The 27,281-nt window shown below is 44.7% G+C and overlaps 1 pseudogene; it reads right to left on the bottom strand.

Moving 5' to 3' along the window:
* Positions 1-27,281, bottom strand: LOC118595660 (annotated as a pseudogene).

Here is a 27,281-nt window from a genome sequence, read left to right as displayed (position 1 = left end):
CTACATCACACCCTCACTGTCTGATCTGCAAGGTTCCACCATCACAGAGGGACGCAGGCCACATAACACCTGCAAAAACAGATGAGGTAGGAAGAACAGGTGCCAGTCGCTTGGGGAAGAGCAGGCATCCACAGCATCAGACTCCTGTGTGGAAGGGGCATGGCTCATCAAGGCACACACCCTCCAGTTCCTATTGCAGCTGAGCAGAGTGGTCACATCCTCGTGGCTCAGCTCGAAGTCAAAGACCTTCAAGTTCTCAGCAATGCATGCTGGTGTCACAGACTTGGGGATCGCCCCCAAGTTCCTTCGTATGGGGAACCAGATCAGCACCTATAGTTTTATTGTACTTGGATGCAACTGCCTTGATCCTGGGATCCTCCAAGAGAGAAGGGTCTTCAGGCTTGGCCCAGGGCCTGTCAGGAGAGCCAAGGGGACTGTATGCAATCAACACGATGCCTTTGGAATAGCAGTACTGAAGCAGCTTCTCCTGAATTAGGTACAGGTGGCAATCCATCTGATTAACTGCAGGCTTACATTGTAAGCCAGGTTTGTTTAAGAGCCTCTTCATCTGAAGAGGGTTAAAGTTGGAGACACAAATCCATTCGACAAAACCTTCATCCGCCAGTTGCTCCATGGCCATCCAAGTGTCCACAAAATTGGTGTCATGGGGAATCATGTTTCCTGATGCATCCAGGGGGAAATAATCAGGCCCAGGCTTGAAGCCTGTTGGCCAGTGAATAGGGTAGAGGTCCAGGCAGCCCAGCTGCAGACTGCTGAGCGTCTTCTGGAAGGCTCTGTTCACCATGCTCTTGTCAGACTTCCACCCTAGCTTGCTGACGATGAAGAGCTCCTGGTGCTTCAACCACCTGCTCTCTGAGCTTCTCCTGAAGGGACATTTCCACCTCTCTCTCATTCTGGTACACCTAGGCACAGTCAATGTGGCAGTACCCAATGTCAATAGGGCCTCAGTCACCTGGCCAGGAAGGGACTTCCAGGTGCCCAGGCCCAGGCTGGGCATCTTGGCAATGTTGTTGAGCTCCAGGTGGCTGGTCAAAACTGCTGCACATTACACACCCTGCCCAGCAACTGTGCCTCATCCTAGACTTTAAATAAGTTAACAATAATATGTCCCAGTGGAGGTCTCTTGAGAAACACTTTACCTATCAGTGCTTTGGGAATCTGGGGGTCTGCATGTGCATGCCCAGCACCTCGTTTAGGAGGCGTCAGAGTTCATAGGTGACAAGGACTGCATCAGGAACTGAAATTAAGAATGAGGGAGAGAAAGTAGGCAGTTTGAAAAGCAAATGTGAATGGTTGTTTGGTCAAATATAGATGAATAACAGACAATTAGTGTCTTCTGTGTGTCTCCTCCAACTATCTTGCACATGAGGAATTTTCTAAGTTATACAAATATTTAATACAGATTGGTCATCTGAGACCCCCATGGAGTCTAGAAACAATTTGACCTAGGTAATCTCAATGCTGCTGGAAGCTTCTTAGAAGACAAACAAGGCTGCTACCCAATTAATACAGTTCAGGAGGTCCCTCTTTTCCTGCCTTCCACTTGCACTGTGAAGTTCTCTTGGAGCATCAAGTTAGTGTGGTGATTGATAATTGTTGATATGTAGCCATAAGATGTTCTAAAAGTAGGTGTGTGTGTGTGTGTGTGTGTGTGTGTGTGTGTGTGTGTGTTTATATCAATACCCAGCTACAAGAGGGGCTAGTATTTATTGCTGTCACACAGTTAACCTGATCAACAGTATGCTGTCTGCATGGTCTGTGGAGTAATTGAAATCATAACCTTCCTCCTTCAAGAGACAGCAAAGGTAATAAGAAAAAAGTCATATTCCTTGACATAGACTTCTATATATTTGACACCTATGACTACAGTACAGTCCCCAGTGTCAACTATCTGCCCACACCCACAGAAATGGCTGTTTATTCTCGAGCAGACATTACCTGTCTTGATCCTGTTCAATTTCAGCCAGATTGGTTCACTCCTTTCCCACGTGCCTTTTGTTTTCATAGTGCTGTGAATATGGATGTTTGGCACATGACATACCTCAAAGCTGCTTCCCCAGCCCTGATCTATTCATCCAATGACCCAATGCTCACAGCTTTCTTTAGTGTCATATATACATGTTAAATGTAGAGGCCCACATTCCCTGTCTTCAACTTGGGGTTTAAGATACAGACAAGAGGGTCTGGCAAGATGGCTCAGAGGTTAAGAACACTGGCTGCTCTTCTAGAGGTTCTGAGTTCAATTCCCAGCAACCACATGGTGGCTCACAACCATCTGTAATGAGATCTGTTGCCCTCTTCTGATGTTCTGCAATGTATACATAATAAATAAATCTTAAAAAAAAAAGATATAGACAAGATATCACCAACTGTCCTTCCTTCCATGGCACCTGATCAGACTATGTACAAAGTCTCAAGTTTAGGGTCCCTTGTGTCTCTGGCCCCACCACTATGTTACAATGTTTGATACATGAGAAGGTTATCCTCTGGTTTACATATATGCTGCCTATAAAACTGTCAACATACTTAAATTCTTCCTCGATGGCTGTTTCATATACAAATGCCCAGTTTGGTGAGCGATCAGAAGACCCACTTGTTGAAGAGGCCTGGGCTGGGCTGGTGGTGAGTCACAGCTTGTCTACCTAACTCCTCTACTTGTCAGCTGTGAGTGACGCTACCTGATCTTAAGAAAGAGGGGAAGCAGCATTATAATAAGCATCTGAAGCCAGATGTTTAAAATAAGCGGCTTTATTCCTGTCTGCTGCAGGAGGAAGCTTCTCTGGTGATGGCACTAAGAATGAACCCCATGTGGTTGGTGTGCTCCAAATTGCACTGCCTGTGTTACCAGGAGAGCTGAGGGATGATGCAATACAGAGACCCGCAGCCAGACATGTAGAGAGAGGGGGTGGGGGGAGAGGAGAGAAAGAGAGAGAGGAGAGGAGAGGAGAGGAGGGAGAGAGGAGGAGAGAGAGAAGAGGAGAGAGAGAGAGGAGAGGAGAGGAGAAGAGAGGAGAGGAGAGGAGAGGAGAGGAGAGGAGAGGAGAGGAGAGGAGAGGAGAGGAGAGGAGAGGAGAGGAGAGGAGAGGAGAGGGAGAGACCACTTCGGACACACAGCTCTAAATGGAATGTCTCCATCAAATCCCTCCTGCAGAGCTCTGGGACAGGAGGAAATGGGAAGTGTGAGAGCCAGCAGGATGGAGGACACCAAAGAGATCAACTGAGCAAAGCTCGTATGAACTCCCAGAGACTGAAGCAGCAAGCACAGGGCGCGCACAGGTCTGCAGCAGGCACTCTGCTATGTATTATAGCTTTCAGTTGTGTATTTTCATGAGACTCCTGAGTGTGCAAACAAGGGCCTCTGATTCTTGTACCTTCTCTTGGGGCTCTTTTCCTTTTGTTAGTTTGCAGCGTCCAACTTCGATGTGCTGGGTTTTGTTTTTCTTATTATATTTTATTTTGTCGTGTTTGGTTGATACCTCTTAGAACCTATTTTTTTTTCTAATGAGAAACAGAAAGGGGGTGGATATGAATGGGAGGAGTAAGGGGAGAAGAAACTGTAATACGGATATATTGTATGAGAAAAGGATCTGTTTACAGTAAAAGATAAAAATACTATATAAAAAAGAAAACAATACACTTTAGCTATAATGAACCAACACTAGAAATCAGGTCCATAATATGCAAAAGCTAAAACGAAGGGCCTTTATTTTCTGAAATGAATTAGAAAATAACCAGCTGCTTCTTGACTGACAGCACCTTGATCACCTTGTTTCTTCTAAAACTCTTACTAATCGAATATTTTATTAATTCTTTGAGAATTTCATACTGTGTATTGTTTTCAGTATTTTTGAGATTGTAATTCAATTACAATATCTCTCTCTTTCCATTCCTCCCTCCAAACCCTCTCATGTACCCCTTCTCACTGGCCTTGAAATTCATGGCCTCTTTTATCATGATTGTTATTGAATACATGTATGTACTTGTGTATTCATATATATCCTGTTGGAGTCTGTATAATGGTGTGTGTGTGTGTGTGTGTGTGTGTGTGTGTGTGTGTGTGTGTGTGTTCTCAGGGCTGATTGTTTAGCAATGGACAACCAATTGTTGTGTTTTTCCCTGGGCGGGGACGTCTCTCCAGCTCCCAGCTTTACTTAGTTACCTGTAGTTCTCTGCCTGGGGTGGAGGCCCTGTGGGCTTTTCCCCATCCAGTTTGGCATGTTTGGTGGTGTTGTCCTTGTCTGGCTCGTGTTTGGTGGTTATGTTGGCGAGACTCTACAGCCATGGCTTCTGACATACAGTGTATTCTGATCATATTCACCCACTCTCTAAAACTCCTAAGCACTTGTGATATTTTGTTATGATGAGTAGATGAGACATTTGACTTTTTGAGGTATTCAAAGAAGTCATGGTCTGGATAAGGCCTGTGAGATGATGTCTACACATTGAGAGGACATCTCAGAAGCTTGTACATCTGAGAAGAAAGAAAAGAGAAAAACGTAAATGCTTCTGTCCTTCTGGAAGTGAGACATTTAAATATCTTCCTTTAAAGTGATTTTCACACAAACAAGGTTCAGAGCATACATGTTCTGTAAAATCATCCTTCTAGATAATTCATAATCAACAAAATTAGACAGCTACTATGCTCCTAAAACAGAACCAGTCCAAAATGCACCCACTTTTTAGGACAAGCTTTATACCCAAATATAATTTCATGTATACAGGCCTATGGCCTAAAACACACGGGATAGTTTTCTAAACACAAACTAGGAAGCCCAGAAGGCATTCCCCAAGACATCCTTTGCTTGACATCAGGTACAGTTAGTGTTTGGTTGGTTGGTTTGGGTTTGTGTCCTTGTTTATTTGTTTTAAGTCTCTCTATGCAGCTGCTCCTGAACTCAGTCCAGCCTGCCTCAGCCTGTTGGGTGAGGCCTGAAAACGACAGATGTTAGTATTAAGGCTCTTCTGCGGAGTTTTTATTTCCTGGAATGCCTAGAGAGGAAAGTCCAGGCCAGCCTCGCCTATTCTTTCTGAGAGACAGCCAAACCTGAGTGACGACCTAATTAGGGCAGCCAAAAAGTTTTAGTTTTGATCTTTTGTAAAGAAAAGTTGAGACTTTGCCCAACTCAGCAGAAAAGGGAAGAGATCCTGGTGAGTATAAAGCCTCGGATGACGTTTGCCTCCACGCTGGGCAGGCATGTTCACATGGAGGCTTCCTGCTTGCCTGCCTACACAGTAGACAATATGGAGCTCCTATTGTCTGAATATTTACAGAGAGTAGATTCGTGGACTGTGTCATGTGACTCCAAGACATCTTAGAGAAGGGCCTTAGGGATGGCAGATGGTCCTGAGTTAGAGAGCAAGACCCTTGGCCTTTCTAAGGCTCTTTCCTGGGACCTCTAAATTAGCTCCTTGTTTCTCTCAGTGTTGGACATGGAGGAGGGCAGTTAGCTCCTTGGTTCTCAGTGTTGGACATGGAGGAGGGTAATGAATGAGATAGCCCCTGCTGATGGGCAGCTGAGTCCTACAGTCTGGGAAAGCCCTTCCTATGCAGCATCCTGCCACCTGGCTATATGGCTTCAAACCCAAGTCATGAAGTCAGAAATATATCAGTTCCCAGCTCCACTTGTCTGCTATGTAAAACCCGAGTTTTTAACATCTCCTACAGAACACAGGATGGGAACAACGTATGGGGATAAAGTTGACTTTGGCTTACCATTTCAAAAGTTTCCTTCTGTCATCGTAAGGACGCATGGCAGAGGTCCTGGTGGCAGGAGCATGTGGCAGACATTTGTTCACACGGCAGCAGACCGCGAGCACAGAACTGGAGGTGGATATGACCTATGACCCCCCAGAGGCCTACCAACTAAGGACCTATTAGCACTAGCCTGGCACCAACCCCTGAAAAGCTCCTCAGCCTTCAAAATAACAAGCTGGGGCCGGGTGTACTCGAAATGTGAGCCTGTGGGAAACCTTTCAGATGCAAACTGTAACCACTCTCCATAAGTTACTCTTTCCTTACCTGGAAATAAAAGAACAAACCGACCCAAAAATAACTTATACATGCCATACATGAATTGCACGTGTGATACATTTAGCATACAGGAAGTTGTTGACATTTACATCACCCTTCTGACCAGCAGAGCAGTGCCTGAGGAAAAGGGAGACAGGAAAACCCACTCCTCAGCTGTAACACCGTTGCAAGTCTTAAATGGAGGCAGGATCACTCTCTCCGTTTACACTAGCTGATACTTTGGAAGACAAATGAGACCACAGAACTGACCCCCACAGGGTAAGAAGCACAGACAGACGGACGGACGGTGTCACTAACAGAAGGCTGTGACCTCAGGACATAAGGGCACCACCTTGATATGCCTTCTTCCTCCTTTGCCTAGGACAGTCACAGTCCCCAGCGTTGCTGAAACACACTGGGATTTTAAGATGTATGTGATGTTGAGATCCCATTAGCTCTTTAGTGAAAGAAAGGCTGAAGAAAAGCACAGAGTTCCAGGAAATGCTGTCTGGAAAGACTCTGTTAACAGGCCAAGTTCTCTCTCTCCAGTCACCTCTTAAAAAATCATTACCTTTTTTTTCTATTTATTGTGGGGGAATCATACATGCCACAGCTCACCTGTGGAAGTCAGAGGACAACTTGTAGACTTTGGTTCTCAGCTTCTACCATTTCAAAGATGAAACTTGGGTAGGCAGGCTTGGCAGCAAGTCCCTTTACCTGCTGAGCCACCTCCCCAGCCCCTACCTAGTCACCTTTAGAAAAAGAGAGTTTAAATTAATTCTATCAGCTATCCGACTGGGGTGGATGAGCAGAAAAATGTTATCAAAGTTCTGGCTACAAAGGTTTGGTTTTGTTGAAATTCTTTGCTACACTTTAATGCCTTTCTTTGAAAACATTAAAAAGTCCAAAGTATGATATAGATGATGAAACAAAGCAGGGGGCTTTTCTACCTTCTCCACGTGGTCTTGAGGACGCAACTTCTTGTATGTGTTCATGAGAAACCCATAGCCTGAGATTATGGTGATTTGCAATCCTTCAGAAGCTGCTGTTATCAATAAATAAATATATAAAAAAAAAAAACACTTTATTCCTTGGGAACATCTATTTACAGTGAAGTCATAGTATGTTCTGGCTTCAGTATGAACCTATTTTCCCAGCCTCCACCCACTCAGATCACAACTGTCTACACTTTTTAAACTGAAATTCTTCACAAAGTAAGCTTTAACTAAGGTTTTCTCTACTACCAATGTTCTGTTCTGGTTACACGAAGCCAACTTCCAAGCCTGCCTCAATCAGGGAAGCTCTACATTTCCCTCTTTCAATTGTCACGAACTTGCTTGAATTAAGGCTTTTGAAACTTCTGGGGGCGGGGGGGAATTCATAATGCTATCCCTTAAGAATGAAGTCAGTTTTATTAATTTAGTTGCTGGTATTTTCTTTCAGCTAGTCATAGATATTAAAATGCTGTGTTCCTGTGTGAAAATATTTCGAAAGTATTGAGTGTTGAGAAATTTCAACAGGCAGGGAATCTGGGCCTCCACATCCTGTCCCAGTTGCCTTGAGGGCCTGGCTGCCAAAAATCTAAGATTTCCCCCATGGGAGTCCCATATACACATCTAGCCAGGAAGGTCACACCCCAGTCAGAACTCCAGGGAAAGAGAATGATCCAAAGGGCTGTGAAATCAGGCCAAGCATTTACTACAGACCAGAATCCATCTCAAACGCAGCGACCCAGTTAGTGAAGAAACATTACCCATCCCAGCACACTATTATTTTTGTGTTCCTATGTGGGTCACGGCACAGAAAATTCTGTGGAGAATTCGCCGGGGAAAATATGGAAGTTACAACCGAGAATTGTTGACCTTCCTTTTCTGCACAGGTTGTCTCACAAAAGACAAGGTGAGGTCATAGGGTTTAAAACCTGTGATCATCCAAACAGGATTTCATAGATGGGAAAACATTTGTAAAGAGTTCAGAGACTGATTTATGGTTGTTAACATTTTCTTTTCCAGGAAAATGAACATTTTTAACTTGTCACCAAAATTCCTTCCCTGAGGGAAATGTAAATGTCTACCCCTACACACACACACCCCAAAACTCAATGGCAAACCAAAGCTTTGATTCCACCAGATTTTATCCTGGGGAACCCAAAAGTTTACTGGACTTACGTATGCAGCATGAGTAAAGAGACACTGACAGAACCCCAAAACAGCCACACTAGGACGTTGTCACCCAACATGGATGATGGCTTCCCCATAGCTGCACAGATGGAAGCCCCTCCCCCCAATCTTCCCCAGCATATATACTCCAGCCCTTCCCAAAGACTCTGAAGCCATGTGCAATCAGGGCAGTGTGCGTCTGCCTGGGGGGAGTGGTCAAATGCAGAAGTGTGGGTTCGGTGACTCTCGACTCTCCCACACCTTCCTTCTAGGAGGTAAAGTCAACAGTCCACGGGCTCCATCATGATGCACTCAAGCAAGTACATAGAACTGATCTCAAGTTCTGAAGATGGCAGTAGTTTGGCTCAGAGGATAGTACTTTCCACCTCTTATCTGCACCATTTAATAAGAAGCCATTTTGACACTCAGGAGTAGTGAGAGTACTATCTTAACAGAAAGAAAGGGGGAGGGGTATATCTTTGCTAAGTAGGTCAACTGACCCTCACCTACAGATAAAGGCACCTAACCTGGACTAAATATTTTGTTGTGTTTTCATTTTTAACCAATGGCAAGTAGTTTAGGGCAGTACCTGTTGACATACTGGGTCCCCAGCGTTAGGAGGCTTGAAGATGATATGAGACAAGTTCCCAATGTAGCCTGGCCTAAGCTGGGACAGAGAGTTCAACAGGACAGAGAGGAAATCCCTGTGCAATGACCAGCTCCCAGCTTGTGAGAGTTGATGGAAAATGGCACACTTAGACCTTAGGTCTTCGCCTTCCTCTGCCCAGCCTTGGGAGACGGTCAGAGGGACCACAACTCCACACCAGCTCTGCTCTGCTTCTCAGCGTTCCAAGCAGGTCCCTTTCCAGCAGGTGGCAGAGCACACACATAGAAGATTCCAAAGCCACCCAGCATTTCCTATTTATTTATTCATTTATTTGTTGTCTCTCAGAAGGCCCATGTTAGCTCTTGAAAAGTGAGCAGGGCTACATGTGTGCTTAGGAAGCACAAGACCTTGAGCTCAATCCCCAACATCAAAAATAGTTGTGTGTGTGTGTGTGTGTGTGTGTGTGTGTGTGTGTGTGTGTGTGTTAATGGTCCAGGTGTTGGAAGGGATTCTGAAAGTTTTAAAAACCTCACTCACATTCCGTCCTCCGATCCTGTTCACGTGACACTTTGGTTTTCACAGAGAAGCAAGCACTCTGCAGAAAGAAAAGCCACCACACAAGGAAACCCTGCCAATGACCTGCAAAGACTGGGCTCAACACCCTCCACCTGCTAAGGAAGGTGGCTTCTGCGTTGACAAACAGCACTAGCCCTCATGAAAGCCTTGGCTAGTCCTTTATTGCCTATGTCTGTAAAGCTGCAGTTAAAGTAAATAAAATAAAATAAGAAGTCCACAGGTTTCACATTGCCTCTTTTTAAGGAGAAAAATTAACAGTTGTAACATTACACACATGTCAGGAGAACAACCAGGAACCAGCAAGTGTCTCTGTACTGGAACTCATATGTCAAGCTGAAAAGCCATTTCCTAAAATATATTCTAACTGGGCTTTCAGATATAACACAAAGTGGGTGGCTTGCTTTCTAGGCATCAGAGGCCCAGTCTGCAGGACTGTGCCCTGAACAAGAATGCTAATGAGAACAAAACAAAAAACAAAACAGCAGCAGCAACAACAACAACAACAACAACAACAACACCCCACAGAGCAAGAAAACCCACATCACATAATTCTTTAAGCAGCCATTGCAACTTGGGAATGGAGACTACAGTTGGGGGCTTTGTGAGTAATTCTGAAAAATAATTTGAACTACAGAGGTAAAACTAATTGCGCTTCTCCAAACCTACAACAATCACAATCACATCCCACCTTCATGCCCGAGCAATTTCCAGCAGAAATTGAATCTGGGAACAAATGTCCTAAAACATGTTTAAGCGGCTGAATTTGATTATCAGATCCATACTCCCTCTTCATGTTCCCCTCTTTGCTTTCCAGTTTCAGGCTGGTCTTACCCTTGTCCCCAAATAATAGGGCCCCCAAGATGTCCTGTGCTCTGTACCTTCTCAGATGGTACCCACCTCGCAGGACAGAATGCTTCTTAGGGCTAGAAAGGGCCTGTCAGGAATCAATGCAGCTATTTCTACGGGTGAATAAAACTTGCCCCCGAGAAACACACTCCACAAAGTCCCAGCTCACTACTCCTAGGTTCAGGATTCACACACACACACACACACACACACACACACGCACGCACGCACGCACACACACACACACACACACATACTTGCACACACTCTTACACACTCATACACACTTGCGCACTCTCTTACACACTCACACGCTCATATACACTTGAACACACTCTCTTACACACTCACATGCTCACACACACATGCTCTCACACACTCACACTCATGCACCCACACTTGCACACACTCTTACACACTCTTACACACTTGAACACACTCTCTTACACACTCACACGCTCACACACACACCTCATTGTTGCCATCCTGACTCCTTGAGTTTTTCATTTTCACCAGGCAAAGTAACTGGCTCCATTATCGCTTGTTTAGAAAACAGCCCTTTAATGGACGAGGCACTTGGGGTTAAACATTTCAGAAGAGACATACAGGGCAAGCAGGAGACAAAGTCTTGAGCTATGGGTGCTTTCCCTACCCTGAAATCACATTCTGCCTGTGTATGACTCATGTTTGAAACATTCAAACACCAAGGTCTGAACTGTGACGAGCTGACCCTTGGCAACTGAACAAAACAAAGGCTTCATGAAAGTGGGGTCTATTTTACTCACCCCCCGTATCCCTGTAGTCCATCCTCACCACCACTTCCTTTTTAGTTCCCTGTCTTACTTAGGCCTGGTCCTTTTCATCAAAATTCTATTGTTAGTAAATATCTATCAGCTAGTCACACTCTGATAGTCTTGCTGCCTGGCATCTCTAGAATTTCAGTTCTCGGTCCCCATCACAGGCCTCCAATCTGAGTGACGTTTGTGACCATGCCCTAACCACTCTCCCTGTACACAGCCAAGTGTTGCAGTCTTTGCAAGAATGGCAAATTGTTCACAAGAACAGCTCCCTTCCCCAGTGACCCCCCAATTCCCTCCTACTCTATGATCTTCTCAGCCTCTACGTTTTTCTACAGTAATCTAAAGCCTACCTTCCTGCTCTCTTTTCTCTTTCCCAGCTGTCAAAACCTAGAAAGCACGATGATATTACATATCCAGACCTAGCTCCATTTCTTTAGAAACACCAAGACGCCTGTTTCTCACATCCTGCTCCACCTCACTTTATTAGCTAGAATCCTGTTTTCACCCTGGAACACACTAGGGGTTGCTGTTGCAATAGCCAGGCCCAAGGAGCTTGGAAACAGTGAAGAGGAGCAGCAGAGCCTTCAGAGTCCCGGAAAACGTTCTAGCTAGGCCTCTCTCTTCACAAGATCTCTGCAGCACAGAATCCCCGGCCAGAGCCCTCAAACAACGCAACTACAGAGGAGAGAGAGCCGAAGATCTCCAAGCTGAAGGTTTCAGTGTAAGGCTCACGGCATAACCACTCGTCACCTTGGTAACTGCTGATGTGATCATTAATCCTTACTTGCCACCGCCAAGTTCTGTTTAGACGACCAAGTGGTAAACACTGTCAGGCAGGGTTACACATACCACATGTACCCACAGCAGCTGGGAAGCTCTGGAGCTTGTCCCTGCCTTTCACAATCCTCCTTCTTGGTGATAGCTAAGGCTTCGGGAATGAATTCTTTATACACAAATGACTAACATCAACCTCTGTCAGTCCCCAGCTTAGCTACAGCAAAATGCTTACAGCCTGCCCGTGCCTGGCTTCAGTCCACTGGACCTCGATGGTGGGCAAATCCAGCAGGAAAGCTACACCCTACATCAAAGGCCTTTTTCAAACGGCTAAGCAAGTTATTATGACCAAGGAGGCATTTTGTTCAACTTGTGAGTTTTCAAGGTCAACAAAATGATTGTGTGTGCTTGTGTGTGTGAGTGTTTGGGGGAGAGGTTGGAGGACAATTTGCAAGAACCAGTTTCCCCTCCGTGTAGGTATTCAGGTATCAAGCTCATGTGGCAGATTTGACAGGAAGCACCTTTACTAACGGAGTCACCTGATAAGCTCAAGGTAGTTTGTTTTGTTTTGTTTTGTTTCAGTATACAAATTCTTAAAATTCATTAATGAAAAAAATAATGACAAACTTACCTACTAGTATGAACAATAAGCATTCCCACCTAGAGAGTAGATCAGTACCAAGAGAAATAACTCGAGTATTCACCCAAGAAGAAACACTGTACCCTCATGACCACAGCCTTGTGGTTCTCACCCTCCGTAAGTGTGGTTCAGTGGCTCCTCACAAACAATGATGACAACTCTCCAGCCAAGTCCCAAATCTGAAGAATCTCAAAGTGACTCAAGAAGGACTCTGATGCAGACACTGTTCCAGGGCCTGTCTTCCACAGAATGATTTCCTTTTTGCCCTGACCTCCACCCCAAGAAGAGAATTCCAGCCATGGCTACATCACACTTGCAGATAAAATACAAGGACTTTTCCTAAGGACAAATATGAATGTGCCACACGTAATAAAGCATGCAGAGAGCTTGAAGCTTGAATCTCACATATTCCAGAGATGTACTTCACCAGTTACCAGGGCTGATGTCATACAACGGAGACCCAGAACAGAAAAGGGTGGGTACGGTGTTGGAGCATGTACGTTGAGAAAGCTGTTGTTGTGCTGGCTAGTTTTATGTCAACTTAACACCAGCTAGAGTCATCAGCCAGTAGGGTGCCTCAGCTGAGAAAATGCCTCCACAATATCAGGCTATAGCCAAGCCTGAGGGCATTTCCTTAATTAGTGATTGATGAGGAAAAGCCCAGCCCATCCTGGGTAGAACCACCCCCAGGGCCTGTTGGTCCTGAGTTCTTTAAGAAAGCAGGCTGAGCAAGCCATGAGGAGCAAGCCAGTAAGCAGCACCCCTCCATGGCCTCCATCAGCTGCTGCCTCCAGGTTCCTGTCCTGCCTGAGTTCCTGTCCTGACTTCCTTTGATGATGAACTGTGATGTGGAAGCTTAAGGTGAATAATAAGGCGAATAAACCCTCTCCTCCTCAAGTTTCTTTGGTTATGGTGTAATTTGGTTATGTTACTATCATAGCAATAGTAGCTCTAATTAAGACACCTGTACTCAGAAAACAAATCAACTCTGGCTAGCCCTCTAGCAGTATTCAGCTCAACCTCTGGGAAAGTCGCTCTAGTTAGCACAATCATACGCCAAAGAGAAGACTTGGGTGGCAACAGCAATGTACCCATGCCCTAAGGTCCTGATAAAGGGCCAATAAACATTTCCAGCCCTAGAACCCTAAAACTCTATCCCCTTTAAATAAAAATCCAAAGACAAAGCCTTGTTGAAGTTATCACTGTCCAAAAAATTTCATATGCAAAATGACTGAAAAGTGTCAACGGAAAGCAAATTTCAATTTACTATTATAACTATATTTTTAAAAAATCTTTTATACTGATTCATGTAATTTTCTAATCAAAACAGTAAAAAATAAAAAAGCTTGCTTCTTCAGTAAACTCAGAATTGACTCTGTTTGGCCTCAACCTCATCTGGAAAGATTAAAATCCCGTGGCACCACCACCACCTACCTGATGGATTGCTGCTTTTAACCAGTTTGGAGTGGGATCTATAATTTTTTTAATTCCTCCAGTGTATATAACCAGAATGAGTACATCTAAGTCAATCAGGAGAATAATCTATCTTTATTTATTCATTCATTCATTCATTCATTCATTCATTCATTCTGAGACAAGGTGTATATTATTTGTTTATTTGTTTGTTTGTTTATTCTGAGACAAGGTGTCACATAGTTAAGACTGGCCTTGAACTTGCTAAGTCCTCAAAATTGACCTTGAACTTCTGATTCTCCTGCATTTTACTTCCCTCCTGGTGTGCTAAAACTACAAATGTGCACCACCAACCCTAGCTTATGTGATGCCAGGGATTAAACCCCGGGCTTCTCTTGCTTTGTGAGCACTCTACCAACTGAGCTACATTGTGGGGAGGGGGTGGGGGAGTGGGGGCGTGGAGGGATGGAGGGGTGGGTGGGGGGGGGGGTGTCTGTGTCTGTGTCTGTGTCTGTGTGTCTGTATGCTTTACTAGGGATTGAACCCAGAGCCTCACATGGTAAGCAAGCACTCTACCACTGAGCTATGTCTTCAGCCCTCCATGTAGTTGAGAATAACCTGAAACTCCCAATCCTTCTGCCTCTGCCTCCCAAGTGCTGGGATCACAGTTGTTTACCACCATACCCAGCTCCTAAAAGCTCTCTTTAAATTTCCTGTACCTGGATTTTGTTCTGAAAAATGCCATTAATCGTTCTCCTACAGGAATAGGGTAAAGAAAGACTGGAATCATAAAGAATTTGAGGTGAGGAAGGAAGGAAGTTGTAACCGATACCTTCATGTTTGAAGCCGGATGTTAGCGCTGCTGACAGAGAAGCCACGAGATTTTGATGAGACAGTGAGATCACATAAGCAAATGTGCAACAAATCTGTAATTCTGAGGTATAAATGTACATCTCCTTACCAAAAAACTGGTCGAACTGCCGAGCTTAATATTCCCTTCAAACCAAAAAGTAATTAAGATACAAAGAGAAACTGGGGTTAAGAGGCTTGGACCATGATGTCTAAATGAAGATCCAGGGGGATGGTGGAAGAGAGGGCTGGGCCTCAAGTGTTGTTATGGCAACACAGCAAAGTCACCTTGGGAAGAGACGGTCAAGGCCTGCCTGGCTCTCTCTCTCTTCTCTTGCCCTCTGTTCCCTCACTGTTGGGCTGACAGACTTAGTGGAGCTCCTGACTGAGACACCCCTCAGATACCTCTACCTTCAGGACAGGCCCCTCGCTGCTGAGAGAGAAGAGAGGGATCACCCCACAGACCTAAAACACCGCTCTGGGCCAAACCAGATTTCACAGTACGAATCAACAGTCTGAATCACAGAAACTAGGTCCCTGTGAACTTCAGTGTTTTTTTTTTTAAACTCCTGCAGTTTAGGAGAATAAGCAAGTGTCCCCCTTAGATCCACAAAGTCTGCCTTGGCCAACTTCACCGAATCTGAGAATGAGATTCACAGAGCCACTTGGCTGCAGGGGGTGGCAGATCTCTACTCACCCACGGCTGATGCATCACCATGACACTAACTCGGCTGACTCCAGAAGGACAAACCCAAAAAAATCCTTATGTAATGACAGATATGCTGAAATGTGACGGGTATAGGCCTGTGTCAAAATTTCACACGGGCAAAATCTCTAGCTCCTTCTGAATGCAACATTTTTAATGACCTAATTTGGTCAAGAATTGATGATACACCTTAGCAACCAACACAAAGGAGCTGCGGCATCTCTCCCTGCACTTTATCCACAGCCAACCTGACTCCACTGTTCTCTCACTCTCCTCCTGGCAGGGTAAGACCCATGTCTTCAGTTTGCTAGACGGGGCCTGGCTTCTGCACCAGTTCCCCATGAGGCAACCGACAAACTCCTTCTGGGCTTTAAAAGCCAACAGTCACCAAACATGTGCAGTGTGTTTGGATCCTCATCTTAAGCTCACCCTCACAACTGATGAAAGAGTGCTCTGTTCCTATTCGAATGAGAAGTGCAGTGTAGAGAAAGTGAATAATATCTGTTCAAGAGCCCATAAGGTAAGCCACACAACAGGCTCTGAACTCATGTGTCTGATCATAAGCCCATGCTCTTTAAAATAATAATAATAATGGGTTCTCTCCAGCATCCGTCAAAACATTCCTCAAACAGTAACTTGTTTAATTGTCACAAAAGTTGTAGGAAAGGGGTTTGGTTTTACCACAGCCATTTCACAGATGAACAAACCAAAGAGTAGAGGCCCAGCAACTCCCTGGCCTTGCAAAGCTCTGCGCTAACAGTACCAAGATTCAAACCCAGGCAAGCTGGCTTATGCATCCACTGAGGGTTTACCTACTGTGCATATTTGCCCCCTTTCTCTCTGCATTTTAGAGTGTTCGATATTCATTCATTCAAATATTGCTTACCTTTCCACTATGTACCTAAGACTTGGCCAGCTATTGCAGAAAGGTAAGCAGTATTTCCTTGGAAATCAGTAATACAAGAGCAAGATTAAAAAAGTTATCATCAGAATAAAAGGCCAAGCGATGCATATGGGATACCAGAAGGCCCTAAGCACTGGGAAACGATGGAAGACTTCCCCTAGCACCCAAAGTGAGAACAGACAGGAGCTAAGCGAAGGGGAGTAAGGAGACTGGAGGTGCAGACCTCCCACCCCACACTCCTGCTGTATGTGTGTTACCTCAGTCTTCCCAAGCAGCAGCAGCATTTAATGGGTAGACACTGTGGTGGGCAGAGTTTAACAACTGATCCAAGGTCACTGGGTTTGTCACATCTGCCTCCTCCTGAAACCCGGAAGCTATTCACAGGGGTAAACACAAACTAAACTAAACTGGGCAAGCACAGACGGAGCCAGGCAGACTTTGACCACTCTCGTTTCTAGGTTCCTTAGAAACCAGGAGCGTTCTTCATCTTCCACCTCCCAGAGGGATAAGTACCCTTTCAACCTCGAAGACTCTTCCCTATTGGATTTCTACAGGAAACCAGATTCTTCTCTACATGCCCACATATAATGACTTGCCTTGCCCAAGTACAGACCGGCACCCATGAGCCAGCCAAGCTCACCATGGAAGGACCAGGTTGTGAAGACACACAGGCAGCGGACTCTGGAAGACTCCCTAATGTACATCCCTTTGTTAGAGGGAGAAAAGCCCAGAGTTGAGTGTGAGGCAGTCAAAGCTGTACATTCAACACCCCAATCCCCCCTCCCCAAAAAATTTCTGGGTTCCCTGAAAATGCTTTGGCAAGCAGAGATCTGAAATTCCTGCACCAGCTTCGGGAGGAGGTAGGTAACTAAGGATCTGCCTTCCCACAGAGTCTGTCTTTAGACTCAAATGCTGCTAAGACCAAAAAAAGAGCAAATCTGTTTTCTTAATTGACTCAGGTTCTGTGTTGTTAGGAAAGGGGGCAGCTAAGCGTGAATCATCAGCTCTGCATCTGCACTTGGGGAGGGGGTGTTTGGGGAAAGTGTACCTTCTTGAGACCTCGCTGGCTCTCTTCCCACTACAGGCAAAGAAGGCTCTGATGTTACAGCGCCCACTCACAGCCCCTTACAGCACGCCTTTTTCGGTACCCACAGCCTATACCAGAGACAAATAGAGCTGCTATGATGCTTCTGCCTCTGTGCCCTTAGGTAGCCCTCTAAGTAGATTCGAAATAATGGACCCAATCACTCAAATGAGAACTGGCTAGCCAGACAGTAAAAGAAGCACCCATTACTTCATGTCAGAATGGTTAAAAAGGGTATCAAGGTCATCACTCATCAAACCTCCCTCTGGGAACAGATTTAGTCCACTGCTCTTTGTAAGGCCATAGGACTCTATGCCACCTTCTATTAATATTTCCTGCTGTTCTTCAGTTCCATGCTCACCAATCATCACATCAGAAGTAACAAAAAGACATGACCTTTTAAAAAAAATGTACCTACCTTAATGCACTCAAAGTATTTCTAGGTCACTTTCCTTGCTGGCTAGTATTTGTGAACTTGTACAATAATAAATAAAGAGGATTTCTTCTCATCGCCTTTAGCATTACCATCAGAGATCGAACCCAGACAAATGTAAAGAAGATATACTAATGACCTTTAGGCAATGTCATTCACACAGTACCGGCTGGACGGGTCTTCTTACCCCTCCTCCAGTAAGGGACATGTTGATCATGGGAATGCAGAAACAAGATGACTTAAAAGTGAGGACGCTATACACTTCCCCTTTTCTTCAAATTCTTACAACTTCCCAAGCTCTCTCCCTGTGTGTATGGACCACCTCCCTGACAACTCATGATCTATATCTATGCCTACGTTTCTGTTGGCGTATACTCGATCTCCCTCCCTCTCCCCCTCCACACCTATGAAATGCCTCACAAGCTTCTCAAAGTCAGGCTACAGAACCCAGAACTCATCATCTCCCTCTCTCACCTCCTACATCTTTTCTCTTTCTTTCTTTCTTTCTTTCTTTCTTTCTTTCTTTCTTTTTTTTCTGAGACAGGGTTTCTCTGTGTAGCTTTGCGCCTTTCCTGGAACTCACTGGGTAGACTTACAGAGATCCACCTGCCTCTGCCTCCCGAGTGCTGGGATTAAAGGCATGCGCCACCACCGCCCAGCTGTTTTTTTGTTTTGTTTTATTTCGTTTTGTTTTTTGTTTGTTTTGTTTCATTTGTTTGTTTTGTTTTGTTTGTGTTGTGTTGTGTTGTGTTGTGTTGTTTTGTTTTGTTTTGTTTTGTTTTGTTTTGTTTTGTTTTTAATAGCACTACTTACTGTCACTGTGCAGGTAAACCTGCAAGTCACACATCACTCCTCTTCTCCACTCAGGGTCCCTCGAGTCCAACCAATGTCAAGGACTGTCAGTCCCTCTTAGATAAAACTATGTGTCTCCCATCTCGTTACCACTAGCCTAGTTCAAACCAAAATTATAATTCCTCAAAATCGCCCTAACAGCCTTCCAGCTGGTTTCTCTGTCCCTACTTACAATCTTCTAACCCAAGACTTAACAGTTCCTCTGGTGACCTTTCTACAGCTTACTTAAGCATGTTACACTGTTCATTGAAAAACTCTTCTATGGTTCCCTTTAGGATGAATCCCAAAGGCCTTGGCTGAAGGGCACCTGCCATTCACTCTCTCCAAACTTATCTGTCAGAAGAATTCCTTCACATCCCATGTTGTATCAACACCGAATCTCTTTCAGAATCCTAAGCCTGCCTCTTGACCCTCCCAGAACCACAAAATTGTACAGGAGAAGGGAGCTGCACATCAAAGTCGGGGTTTTCTACCAACATTGTTCTTATCACCAGAAAACTCTACACAATTGGTTAGTGGGTGTTCACTGGGGGCAAAACAGTACTTTAGTAGCTACAAGGACACTAAACTCGTGCCCACCACGTCTCAGTGCTGCCCTTACCATTGAGTTTCACCGCTTAAGTCCTGAGCTGAGTGTGGTGTGCACACTGGATCTCAGCACTTCAGCGACTGAGACAAGGATACTGTAACTTTAAGGCCAGCCTGGTCTATTATGTGAGACCCTTCCAAAGCATTTTTCCTACTTCTGCAGTAAAACCTTTTGCTTGCCATGGGTTCAAAACTGTAATAAACAGAAATATTTAACTTAGGGAAGATTGTATTATTTTGCTATGCCCTAGACAGAAATACTGAGGCCTATTTTCAAATTCAGCCAGTTTTGATAGTGATGAATGACTTAGTTAGCAAGAAAATAAACTAGCCAAGAGACACAAGGCCAAGAGAAGCCCACTGAGGTGAAACCGTGATCCCTTTTAGCACCACGTACGACAGTCCAGCAGCAAGGCTGGGGGAACACAGGCTTGCTGATCCAAAAGAATGCTGTCATAGCATGTACCCCAGGCCCTGTCAGGACTTTAGATTCTGGAGAAGCCACAACTGACTGTGGTCCTAGCAGGGAGGTCTATGAACACCTGCAGTGCCTCAGAGAGCACCACACTAACCAGAAGGAGGCTTTGCTGAGAGAAGAAGAAAGGCATTCCAAAAAGCAGTGTGGAATTCTGGGAATCATCAGTCAGATACACCTCAGGCTGATTACAATTCTTGACTCCAGTCCTAGCTCTGAATGATAGCAGATACAGAAAGGGGGCAGGGGGAGGGGGAAACACTGAGAAAGTTTATGCCATTTGGGAGATAAAGAATAAGACATGTAACAGATGACATGGAGAAGGGCAATGGGCTTAATGAGATTCATTATAGGATTAGGTGTTTATTTGATTTAAGCCAGCCTATGCAGGGCAGGAATAGAAGGAAACCACACTGCTCTGACTCCTCAGGCTTCAGAGCGTACAGCCACTATCGTGTGGGCAGAATCAGATGGGGCCCAACATGCACGAGCTACGGGAAGAAGCGTCGTAATGAGTCAACGGGACTGCGGAGGTTGTGATCGCACGAAACACCATTATGAAAGTCAAGGCCAAGGACAGAGCAGCTCAAAGAACTGACAACAAGTTCAAAAAGAGTCTGCACTACCAAAGGAACAATCAGAGAGTAAGGAGACAGCCTATAAAATGGGAGATCACCTCTGCCAGATGTTCATCTGACAGGAAGTCCATGTCTAGAACATATAAAGAACTCCAAAAAAATAAGGAAAATAGTAAATGATACAGTCAATAAATAGAATGGACAATGGCATAAACACTCTCCAAATGACGTACAAGTGGCTAATAAACAAAAAGAAGTCCAACATCCTTAGCCATCAGGGAAATGCAAATAAAAATTACATTGCAATTTCTTTTTTTTCTTTTTATTGAAAATAGATTTTCCCCATAATATATTCTTATTAGGGTATGATTATTATTAATATTATACCCTCCCTCCACTCCTTCTGTCCTTCCCCAACTCCCCTCCCACCCAGATCCACCCCCTTCCTCTCATTAGAGAACAAACAGGTTTCAAAGGGATAATAATAAAATACAATAAAACAAAAACTAACACATCAGAATATTTAAAACAAATAGAAAGAAAAGAGCCCGAAAAAAGATATAAGAAACAGATACGGATGCAGAGGTCCATTTGTTTACACACCCAGGAATTGTACAAAAACATTAAACTGGAAGCCATAATATATACGCAAAGGACCTGTAGGGTAAAAACTAAATATCCCTGACATAACAAATGAGACAAAGAACCTCTGAAGATTCCATTGAGTTCATTTTCTGTTGGCCATCAACTGCTGGGCATGCAGCCTACCCTTAAGAGTATTTGTTTCCTCAACAGTCCTTGAGATTCCCTTTGAGAAAACTAAATTTTCATTTGTAAGTGGTTATCAGTTGGCTATAGTTCCTGGGTTAGGGAAGGGGTCATGTGTCTGTAACTCTCCTTTCAGCTCTAGAACCCCACCTGGTGCAGCCCTGTGCAGCCCTGTGCATGCTACCTCAGTGAGTTCACATGATAGTGGCTGTACGCTCTGAAGCATGAGAAGCTGCTTTAGATTGCCTTGTTTCCATGGTATCCTCCACCTACCCTGCCTCTTCAACTCTTTCCACCTCCTTTCTGCAGGGTTCTCAGAACCCTGAGGGGCAGATATGATGGAAACATCCGATTAAAGGCTGAGTGATCTGAAGTCTCTCGCTCTCCAAACATTGTCTGGCTGTGGGAGTGGTAGAGGTTTAATCTGTGGCCCTATGTCAAGGTTAACTTGACAGTCTCACAACTATGCATCATTATTAGTAAGGGACACTCTTCCCTTGCAAAAGCATGTCAATTTAGGTGGCATATTATACTTTCCCATAGGTGTAGTCCATCACTAAAATAATTGGTTTCTACTAATCTGATTAGGACAAATATCCTTGGGGCCCTGTACTTTTCCATCAAGTTACTCCTTCCTTACTCCTGGGCCACTTTGGTAAGCTTTTTCTCTCTGTTCTCCTTTTCTATTCCTCTTCCTATGTCTCCCTAATTTTTCTACCCCTATCTTTTCCATAAGTGCCTTGCTCTGCCTCTGAGGAAAAAGAATGCAAATCAACTTTATCCAGAGTCCTTTGGAGTCTCAGTGGGACAACACTTGCAAGACCACTATTCCTGGTACTACCACGGTTTGACATCTTACACAGTACAACTTCATCCAGCACTCTATTAAACTGACAGAGTCCTTCCTAAGAAAGATAACAAAGAGAAAGAAGAAATCCCTCATCTTACTACATATGAATAAATAAAAACAGCTTGGGTAAAGGGCCTGCATGCAGGCAACGAGATGGATTATTATCTCTATGAATTTTTTCTACCTACCAGAAAGAAAAGGCTAACTTATGTCCTTATGTAAGCAGTCCAATTTATTCCTGATACTTTTGTCTGTTTCCATTTATTTATCTCAGAGTTTACACCAGCAGGACTCAAGAACAAATTCTATTTCGCTCATGACAAATCATTACTCACTCCAGGAAGCCCAAAGGCATCACCAAAATAAAAAGAAACAGGGAGAAAGAAATGAAGGTTAGGAAGAACAAAATCCATTACTAAGCTGGGATTTTTTTGCCTTTTATTTTTTATATAAAATATTTTTAACTTTTCTCCCATAACAGGAGTAGGGATTTGCCTGGTTTGCACACTTAGCGTGACCTTCTGTCATCATTACTAATAAGGAAATTAATAGTAGACCCATGATCTCTTCCTTAGTAAAAGGGAGGAGCTCTAGCCACATCCAATGCAGAACTAAATTAGGAATCTTCAAACAATGATCCAACTGCACAGAGCATGACTGAAAACACGGCCTGAGACCCTCCTGACTGTTCTTCTGTGACCTCAGACAAACCTCTTGGAGCCTCAGTTTCTTGCCTGTGGAGACTGGGAATTTTTTATTTTTTATTTATTTTTTTCTTGCTGTAGCACCTCCTCCTATACACGGCTCTCTGTGTATCTACAGCTTGATCATTTGTTCAGGAAATTTTTCTTTCTTCCATCATCTCCCATCCCCACCCTGCTATCTTTGCTCTAACATCTCTGTGGCGGTTAATCTTGGTTGCCAACTTAATGGAATTTGGACTCACTACAGAAACAAATCTGTTGGCATGTCTGGGAGAGATCATCTAGAGCTAGTCAAGTGAGGTAGGCTAACCTACCCTAAATACTGACACTATTCCATATCCAAAAGCCTCCAGGGGGAGTGAAAAGGGAGAGGGGAACCAGCACCTTGCTCAGCTGACACACTGCGTTAGGGTTCTGCTGACACACCTTCCCACCATGATGGACTGAACCCTCACACTGTGCACCAAAATGAAGCCTTCCTGCCTCACGTTGCCTTTGTTGGGTATTTTGGCCCAGCAGCACACAGACAGACTAGCAAGTACTCTAGTAAAGCAGCCGAGATCCTGACGCACACACACTGCCTCCGTCTTGCCTCGATCTGATATGCTGCATGACACAATACCTTGATGCTGATTCCTGACAAGTGAAAACCATGTTTGCTTATAACGCATAGATATCCCTTGGCCATTAGTTCTCAGCACCTGGAGTCAGATTTGAATCAATGACTGCAAGTCAGGGAATGTTGGGGCCTTTCTAGGCAAGTGTAATGATGTAATATTCCTTGCCAAGGAGGAACAGGGATTGGAACTGTTGAATCCATTGAGCCTGAAAGTATATGTTGAATCCACATACTGCCTCAGGAGAATCATAAAGTGTGAATAATTAATTTCTCAGCAGTATTTTCTCACTCACCCAAAGAGGCCCTTTGTAGTAAGTTTGGTATTCAAACTCTGGATGATAGTTTAATATGGATTCATCAAAGAACCAGGAACATCAAAGAATCAGGACCAGGAACATTAAATATCACTTCGAGATTTTTCGAGAAAGATCTCATAATAATTCCATCCTCATTGGCCAACTCACAAGACTGCTGAAGAGAAAATACCGCTGAGAAATTAATTATTCACACTTTATATTCTCCTGAGGCAGTGTGTGGATTCAACATATACTTTCAGGCTCAATGGATTCAACAGTTCCAATCCCTGTTCCTCCTTGGCAAGGAACATTACATCATTACACTTGCCTAGAAAGGCCCCAACATTCCCTGACTTGCAGTCAACATTCATGGATTCAAATCTGACTCCAAGACATATTTGCTCATTTAAAAGAGACCTAAGAAAAGCATATGTGCCGTTTTCACTAGTAGAAAATCTTTAGGGAGCCTTAATCCTGTTCTAAAAATTGTGGTCTTGGTTTGCTTGCACTCTGTTCCTGTGAGATGGGAATCTCCTGACATGGTCAGGACCAGGAGCATTAAATACCACTTCGAGATTTTTTGAAAGATCTCATAATAATTCCATCCTCATTGGCCAACTAACAAGACTGCTGAAACCATGAAATCAGGTGCTACATGTGAAAAACATAAAATGCAGCACTTTTCAGAACAGGACTCCCCAGTGGGGAGGGATGATGCCTTAGAGGAGGTCAACTGCAGAAGCTTTTTAATGATAGTAAAGGATGACTGGGAGCAGTGGGTTAAAAAAGAAGAAATGGCCAGGCGGTGGGCGCACACCTTTAATCCCAGCACTTGGGAGGCAGAGCCAGGTGGATCTCTGTGAGTTCAAGGCCAGCCTGGGCTATCAAGTGAGTTCCAGGAAAAAGGTGCAAAGCTACACAGAGAAACCTTGTCTCGAAAAACCAAAAAAAGAAGAAGAAGGAGGAGGAGGAGGAGGAGGAGGAGGAGGAGGAGGAGGAGGAGGAGGAGGAGAAGGAGAAGAAGAAGAAATTATTTTAAAAAGAGAGAAGTAGAAACATTGTGTGTGATATGAACCCAACACAGCTGGCTCTCCAGGCTCTGGATTTTCAACACTCCAAATGGCTACTATCATGAAAACCTTATTTTCTGGTGGATCTCAAGTTCTAATCTACTCGTAACACCAGTATCTATAGTCTGTCTATAAACTTCCCATGCTACTCTCTAAAGGCAGCAGACATCAAAGCATAATCTCTGCTCCCTGGTACTTGTGTGTGACATCTCCCCTATGGTACCAATGTCACTCATATATCTATGTTAATGTCTGTGATCTACTCAGAAACAGGTGCCTCAGACTCTGTTTGACAGGCAATTTGGTGAGGTCCATGATGTCAGGGTTCCAAGCTCTCTGGGAATTTTATTTCCCACTGCTCTGCCATACTCATGTGATACTTTCTTTATAGTAACCATGGAATTAATATATAGACTTCCAGGTGTCCTTAGGGCCTGGTTGAAAACATCAGTGCTGGGGTTGTGGATTTAGCTCAGTGGTAGAGCACTTGCCTAGCAAGCACAAGGCCCTGGGTTCGATCCTCAGCTCCAAAAAATAAAAATTAAAAAAAAGGAAACATCAGTGCTAATGCACCCCCACTGGCCAACTCTCTCCGGATTAATATAGTGCTGTCTAAGAGAGAAGCTCATCAAAAGCCTCCCTACTTCTAAACCTAAAGTCTTACTAAGGAAGTTCACTGCTCTCACCCTTCAGGTGTAAGACAGGCTCCTCATGGTCTCTGATTCTTACCGCCTGGTCCCTACAAGATCAATTTGGGAACAGTGTTACCAAAAGAAGACTTCTGCAGAAAAAAAAATGGCTGAGAGTCAGTCTCATCGAAGGTAGTTTGTGGGAGTTACTAACTAGAGGAAATGGCTCAGTTATAACTCAGCTAAAAAAAAAAAAAAAAAAAAAAAAAAAGGAGGCTTACATTTACCTGTAAGGAATATCCCAGCCTCTGATGTTTCTCCTGGCAACCAACAGTTGGCATGACAACCTGGTACTCGGCCCTCACCCTGTCTCCAGCACAAGCTACTGAGGCCCCCAGGAGAGGATTCAACTGCATCCTGTCTGTAAAGATGTCAGAAAGGGTGTTAGCAACATGACTCTCTTACCCAGGGTGCGGGCAATCCTGTAGCTGCGTTCTAGTAGGACCACCCCAGCTTGGGTACGGGCTGGATTCCAGTCTTCGTGCACGACACACGGCCACACAGATGTCCCATCCCTTATGCCAGAGCCTAAACTTAGGCCAGGATTTAAGCAGCAAAGTGCCAGAAGAGACAACAGGTCAGTCTGACCCCAGCGCACTTCTCTCAAGGCCCTCTGCATTGGGGTACCAATCAATGCCAGGCAAGAAGAGAGGGTATTGTGGAGAACAGGGACGGAGCAAGCCAGCCCAGTGTCCCTGTCGGGATTCGCATTTCCTACCCTAACGACACAACACCCTGACATAGCTCCTGACATCCAACATACTCCTGTCATCACTTTGAATTGCCACCATCCACCTCTGAAGAAAATCAAGAACTCAGGCCTGTTTGCTCTGCTTGCATTTTGAGATCCAGCAAAGACATGGATGGTCAAAAACGGGCAGAGCAATGTAGTGATCAGGGAAGATGTCAAAATGAAGAGGGAAAGCTCTCAAGACAGATGGTTCCTAAAAGAAGAGGAACTGTAAACCCCACGGTCCTGACCTCAAGATCACTACAGACAGACCCTAAGTAAGTCCACGACTCCTCACAAGAGTGGGAAGTCAATATTCATCTGTCACTCTATCACAAGGGGCAGGAGTCCTGCCACCTCTGTATCAGGCACTGAGAGAGCTGGGGTTTCTGGGAATTGGGATGCAGACAAACAGTCCACGAGGGACAAATGAAGAGAGAGAGAGAGAGAGAGTATCTCTCAAAGAAGAAAGAAAAGAGCCAAAACGGTGAATCCGTTCTTAGAGCACTGGCTGCTATTCCAAAAGGACCCAAGTTCAGTTCCCAGCACTCAAACGGTGGCTCACAACCATCTGTCAACACTGGCTCCAGAGGATCGAACACCTTCTTCTGGCCTCTGTAGGCACTGAACACCACAGATAACAACAGGCAGAGCATTCATACACTTAAAACAAAAATAAATAAAATCTCAAAAAAATTCAAAATAAATGGAAATAATATCCCCAAAGCAATGTGTGTATTGATAAGATTCTTACAGAGATCTATGAAGGAATATGTTCTTTGAACAGTAAAACATATCTAGAGATGCAAGAGGAGTTAAAGAAAATCCTTAAAGAGGAAGACATCCACAGCCCACCTGATGCCATTCGGCTCAGGGAGGTGCCAGTCACCCGCAGGCCAGCCTGGGTCCTCAAGGCCGGGACTGGTGGGAAGGCATCCATGGGCCTGCACGGGCACAGTGCCGGGTGAGTGTGCCATTAGGACGATCAAATGTGTAGTGGAGGAGTGGGAATCGAAGAGAAGGACACAGGCCACGTGCTGTGGAAAGAGGCGGAGCAGAAGATGTGAAGGTGGTGAGGAGCAGATGTGGGAGCCTGCTTGCCACCCCACACCTCACCCCCCCCACCCCCTACCCCTCCTACTCCCCCCACGCCCCGGCCATGGTGACATCCAGGTCCAGGGCTACCGCCAAAGGCCTTCTCTGGCCCTGGGATGGCAGCAAGAGAGTTGGCCCTGCGCAT

Source organism: Onychomys torridus, chromosome 14 (genome assembly GCF_903995425.1).
Source record: "Onychomys torridus chromosome 14, mOncTor1.1, whole genome shotgun sequence".
NCBI lineage: Eukaryota > Metazoa > Chordata > Mammalia > Rodentia > Cricetidae > Onychomys > Onychomys torridus.
Note: the sequence above shows the minus strand (reverse complement) of the source record. Positions and strands in the feature narration are given on the sequence as shown.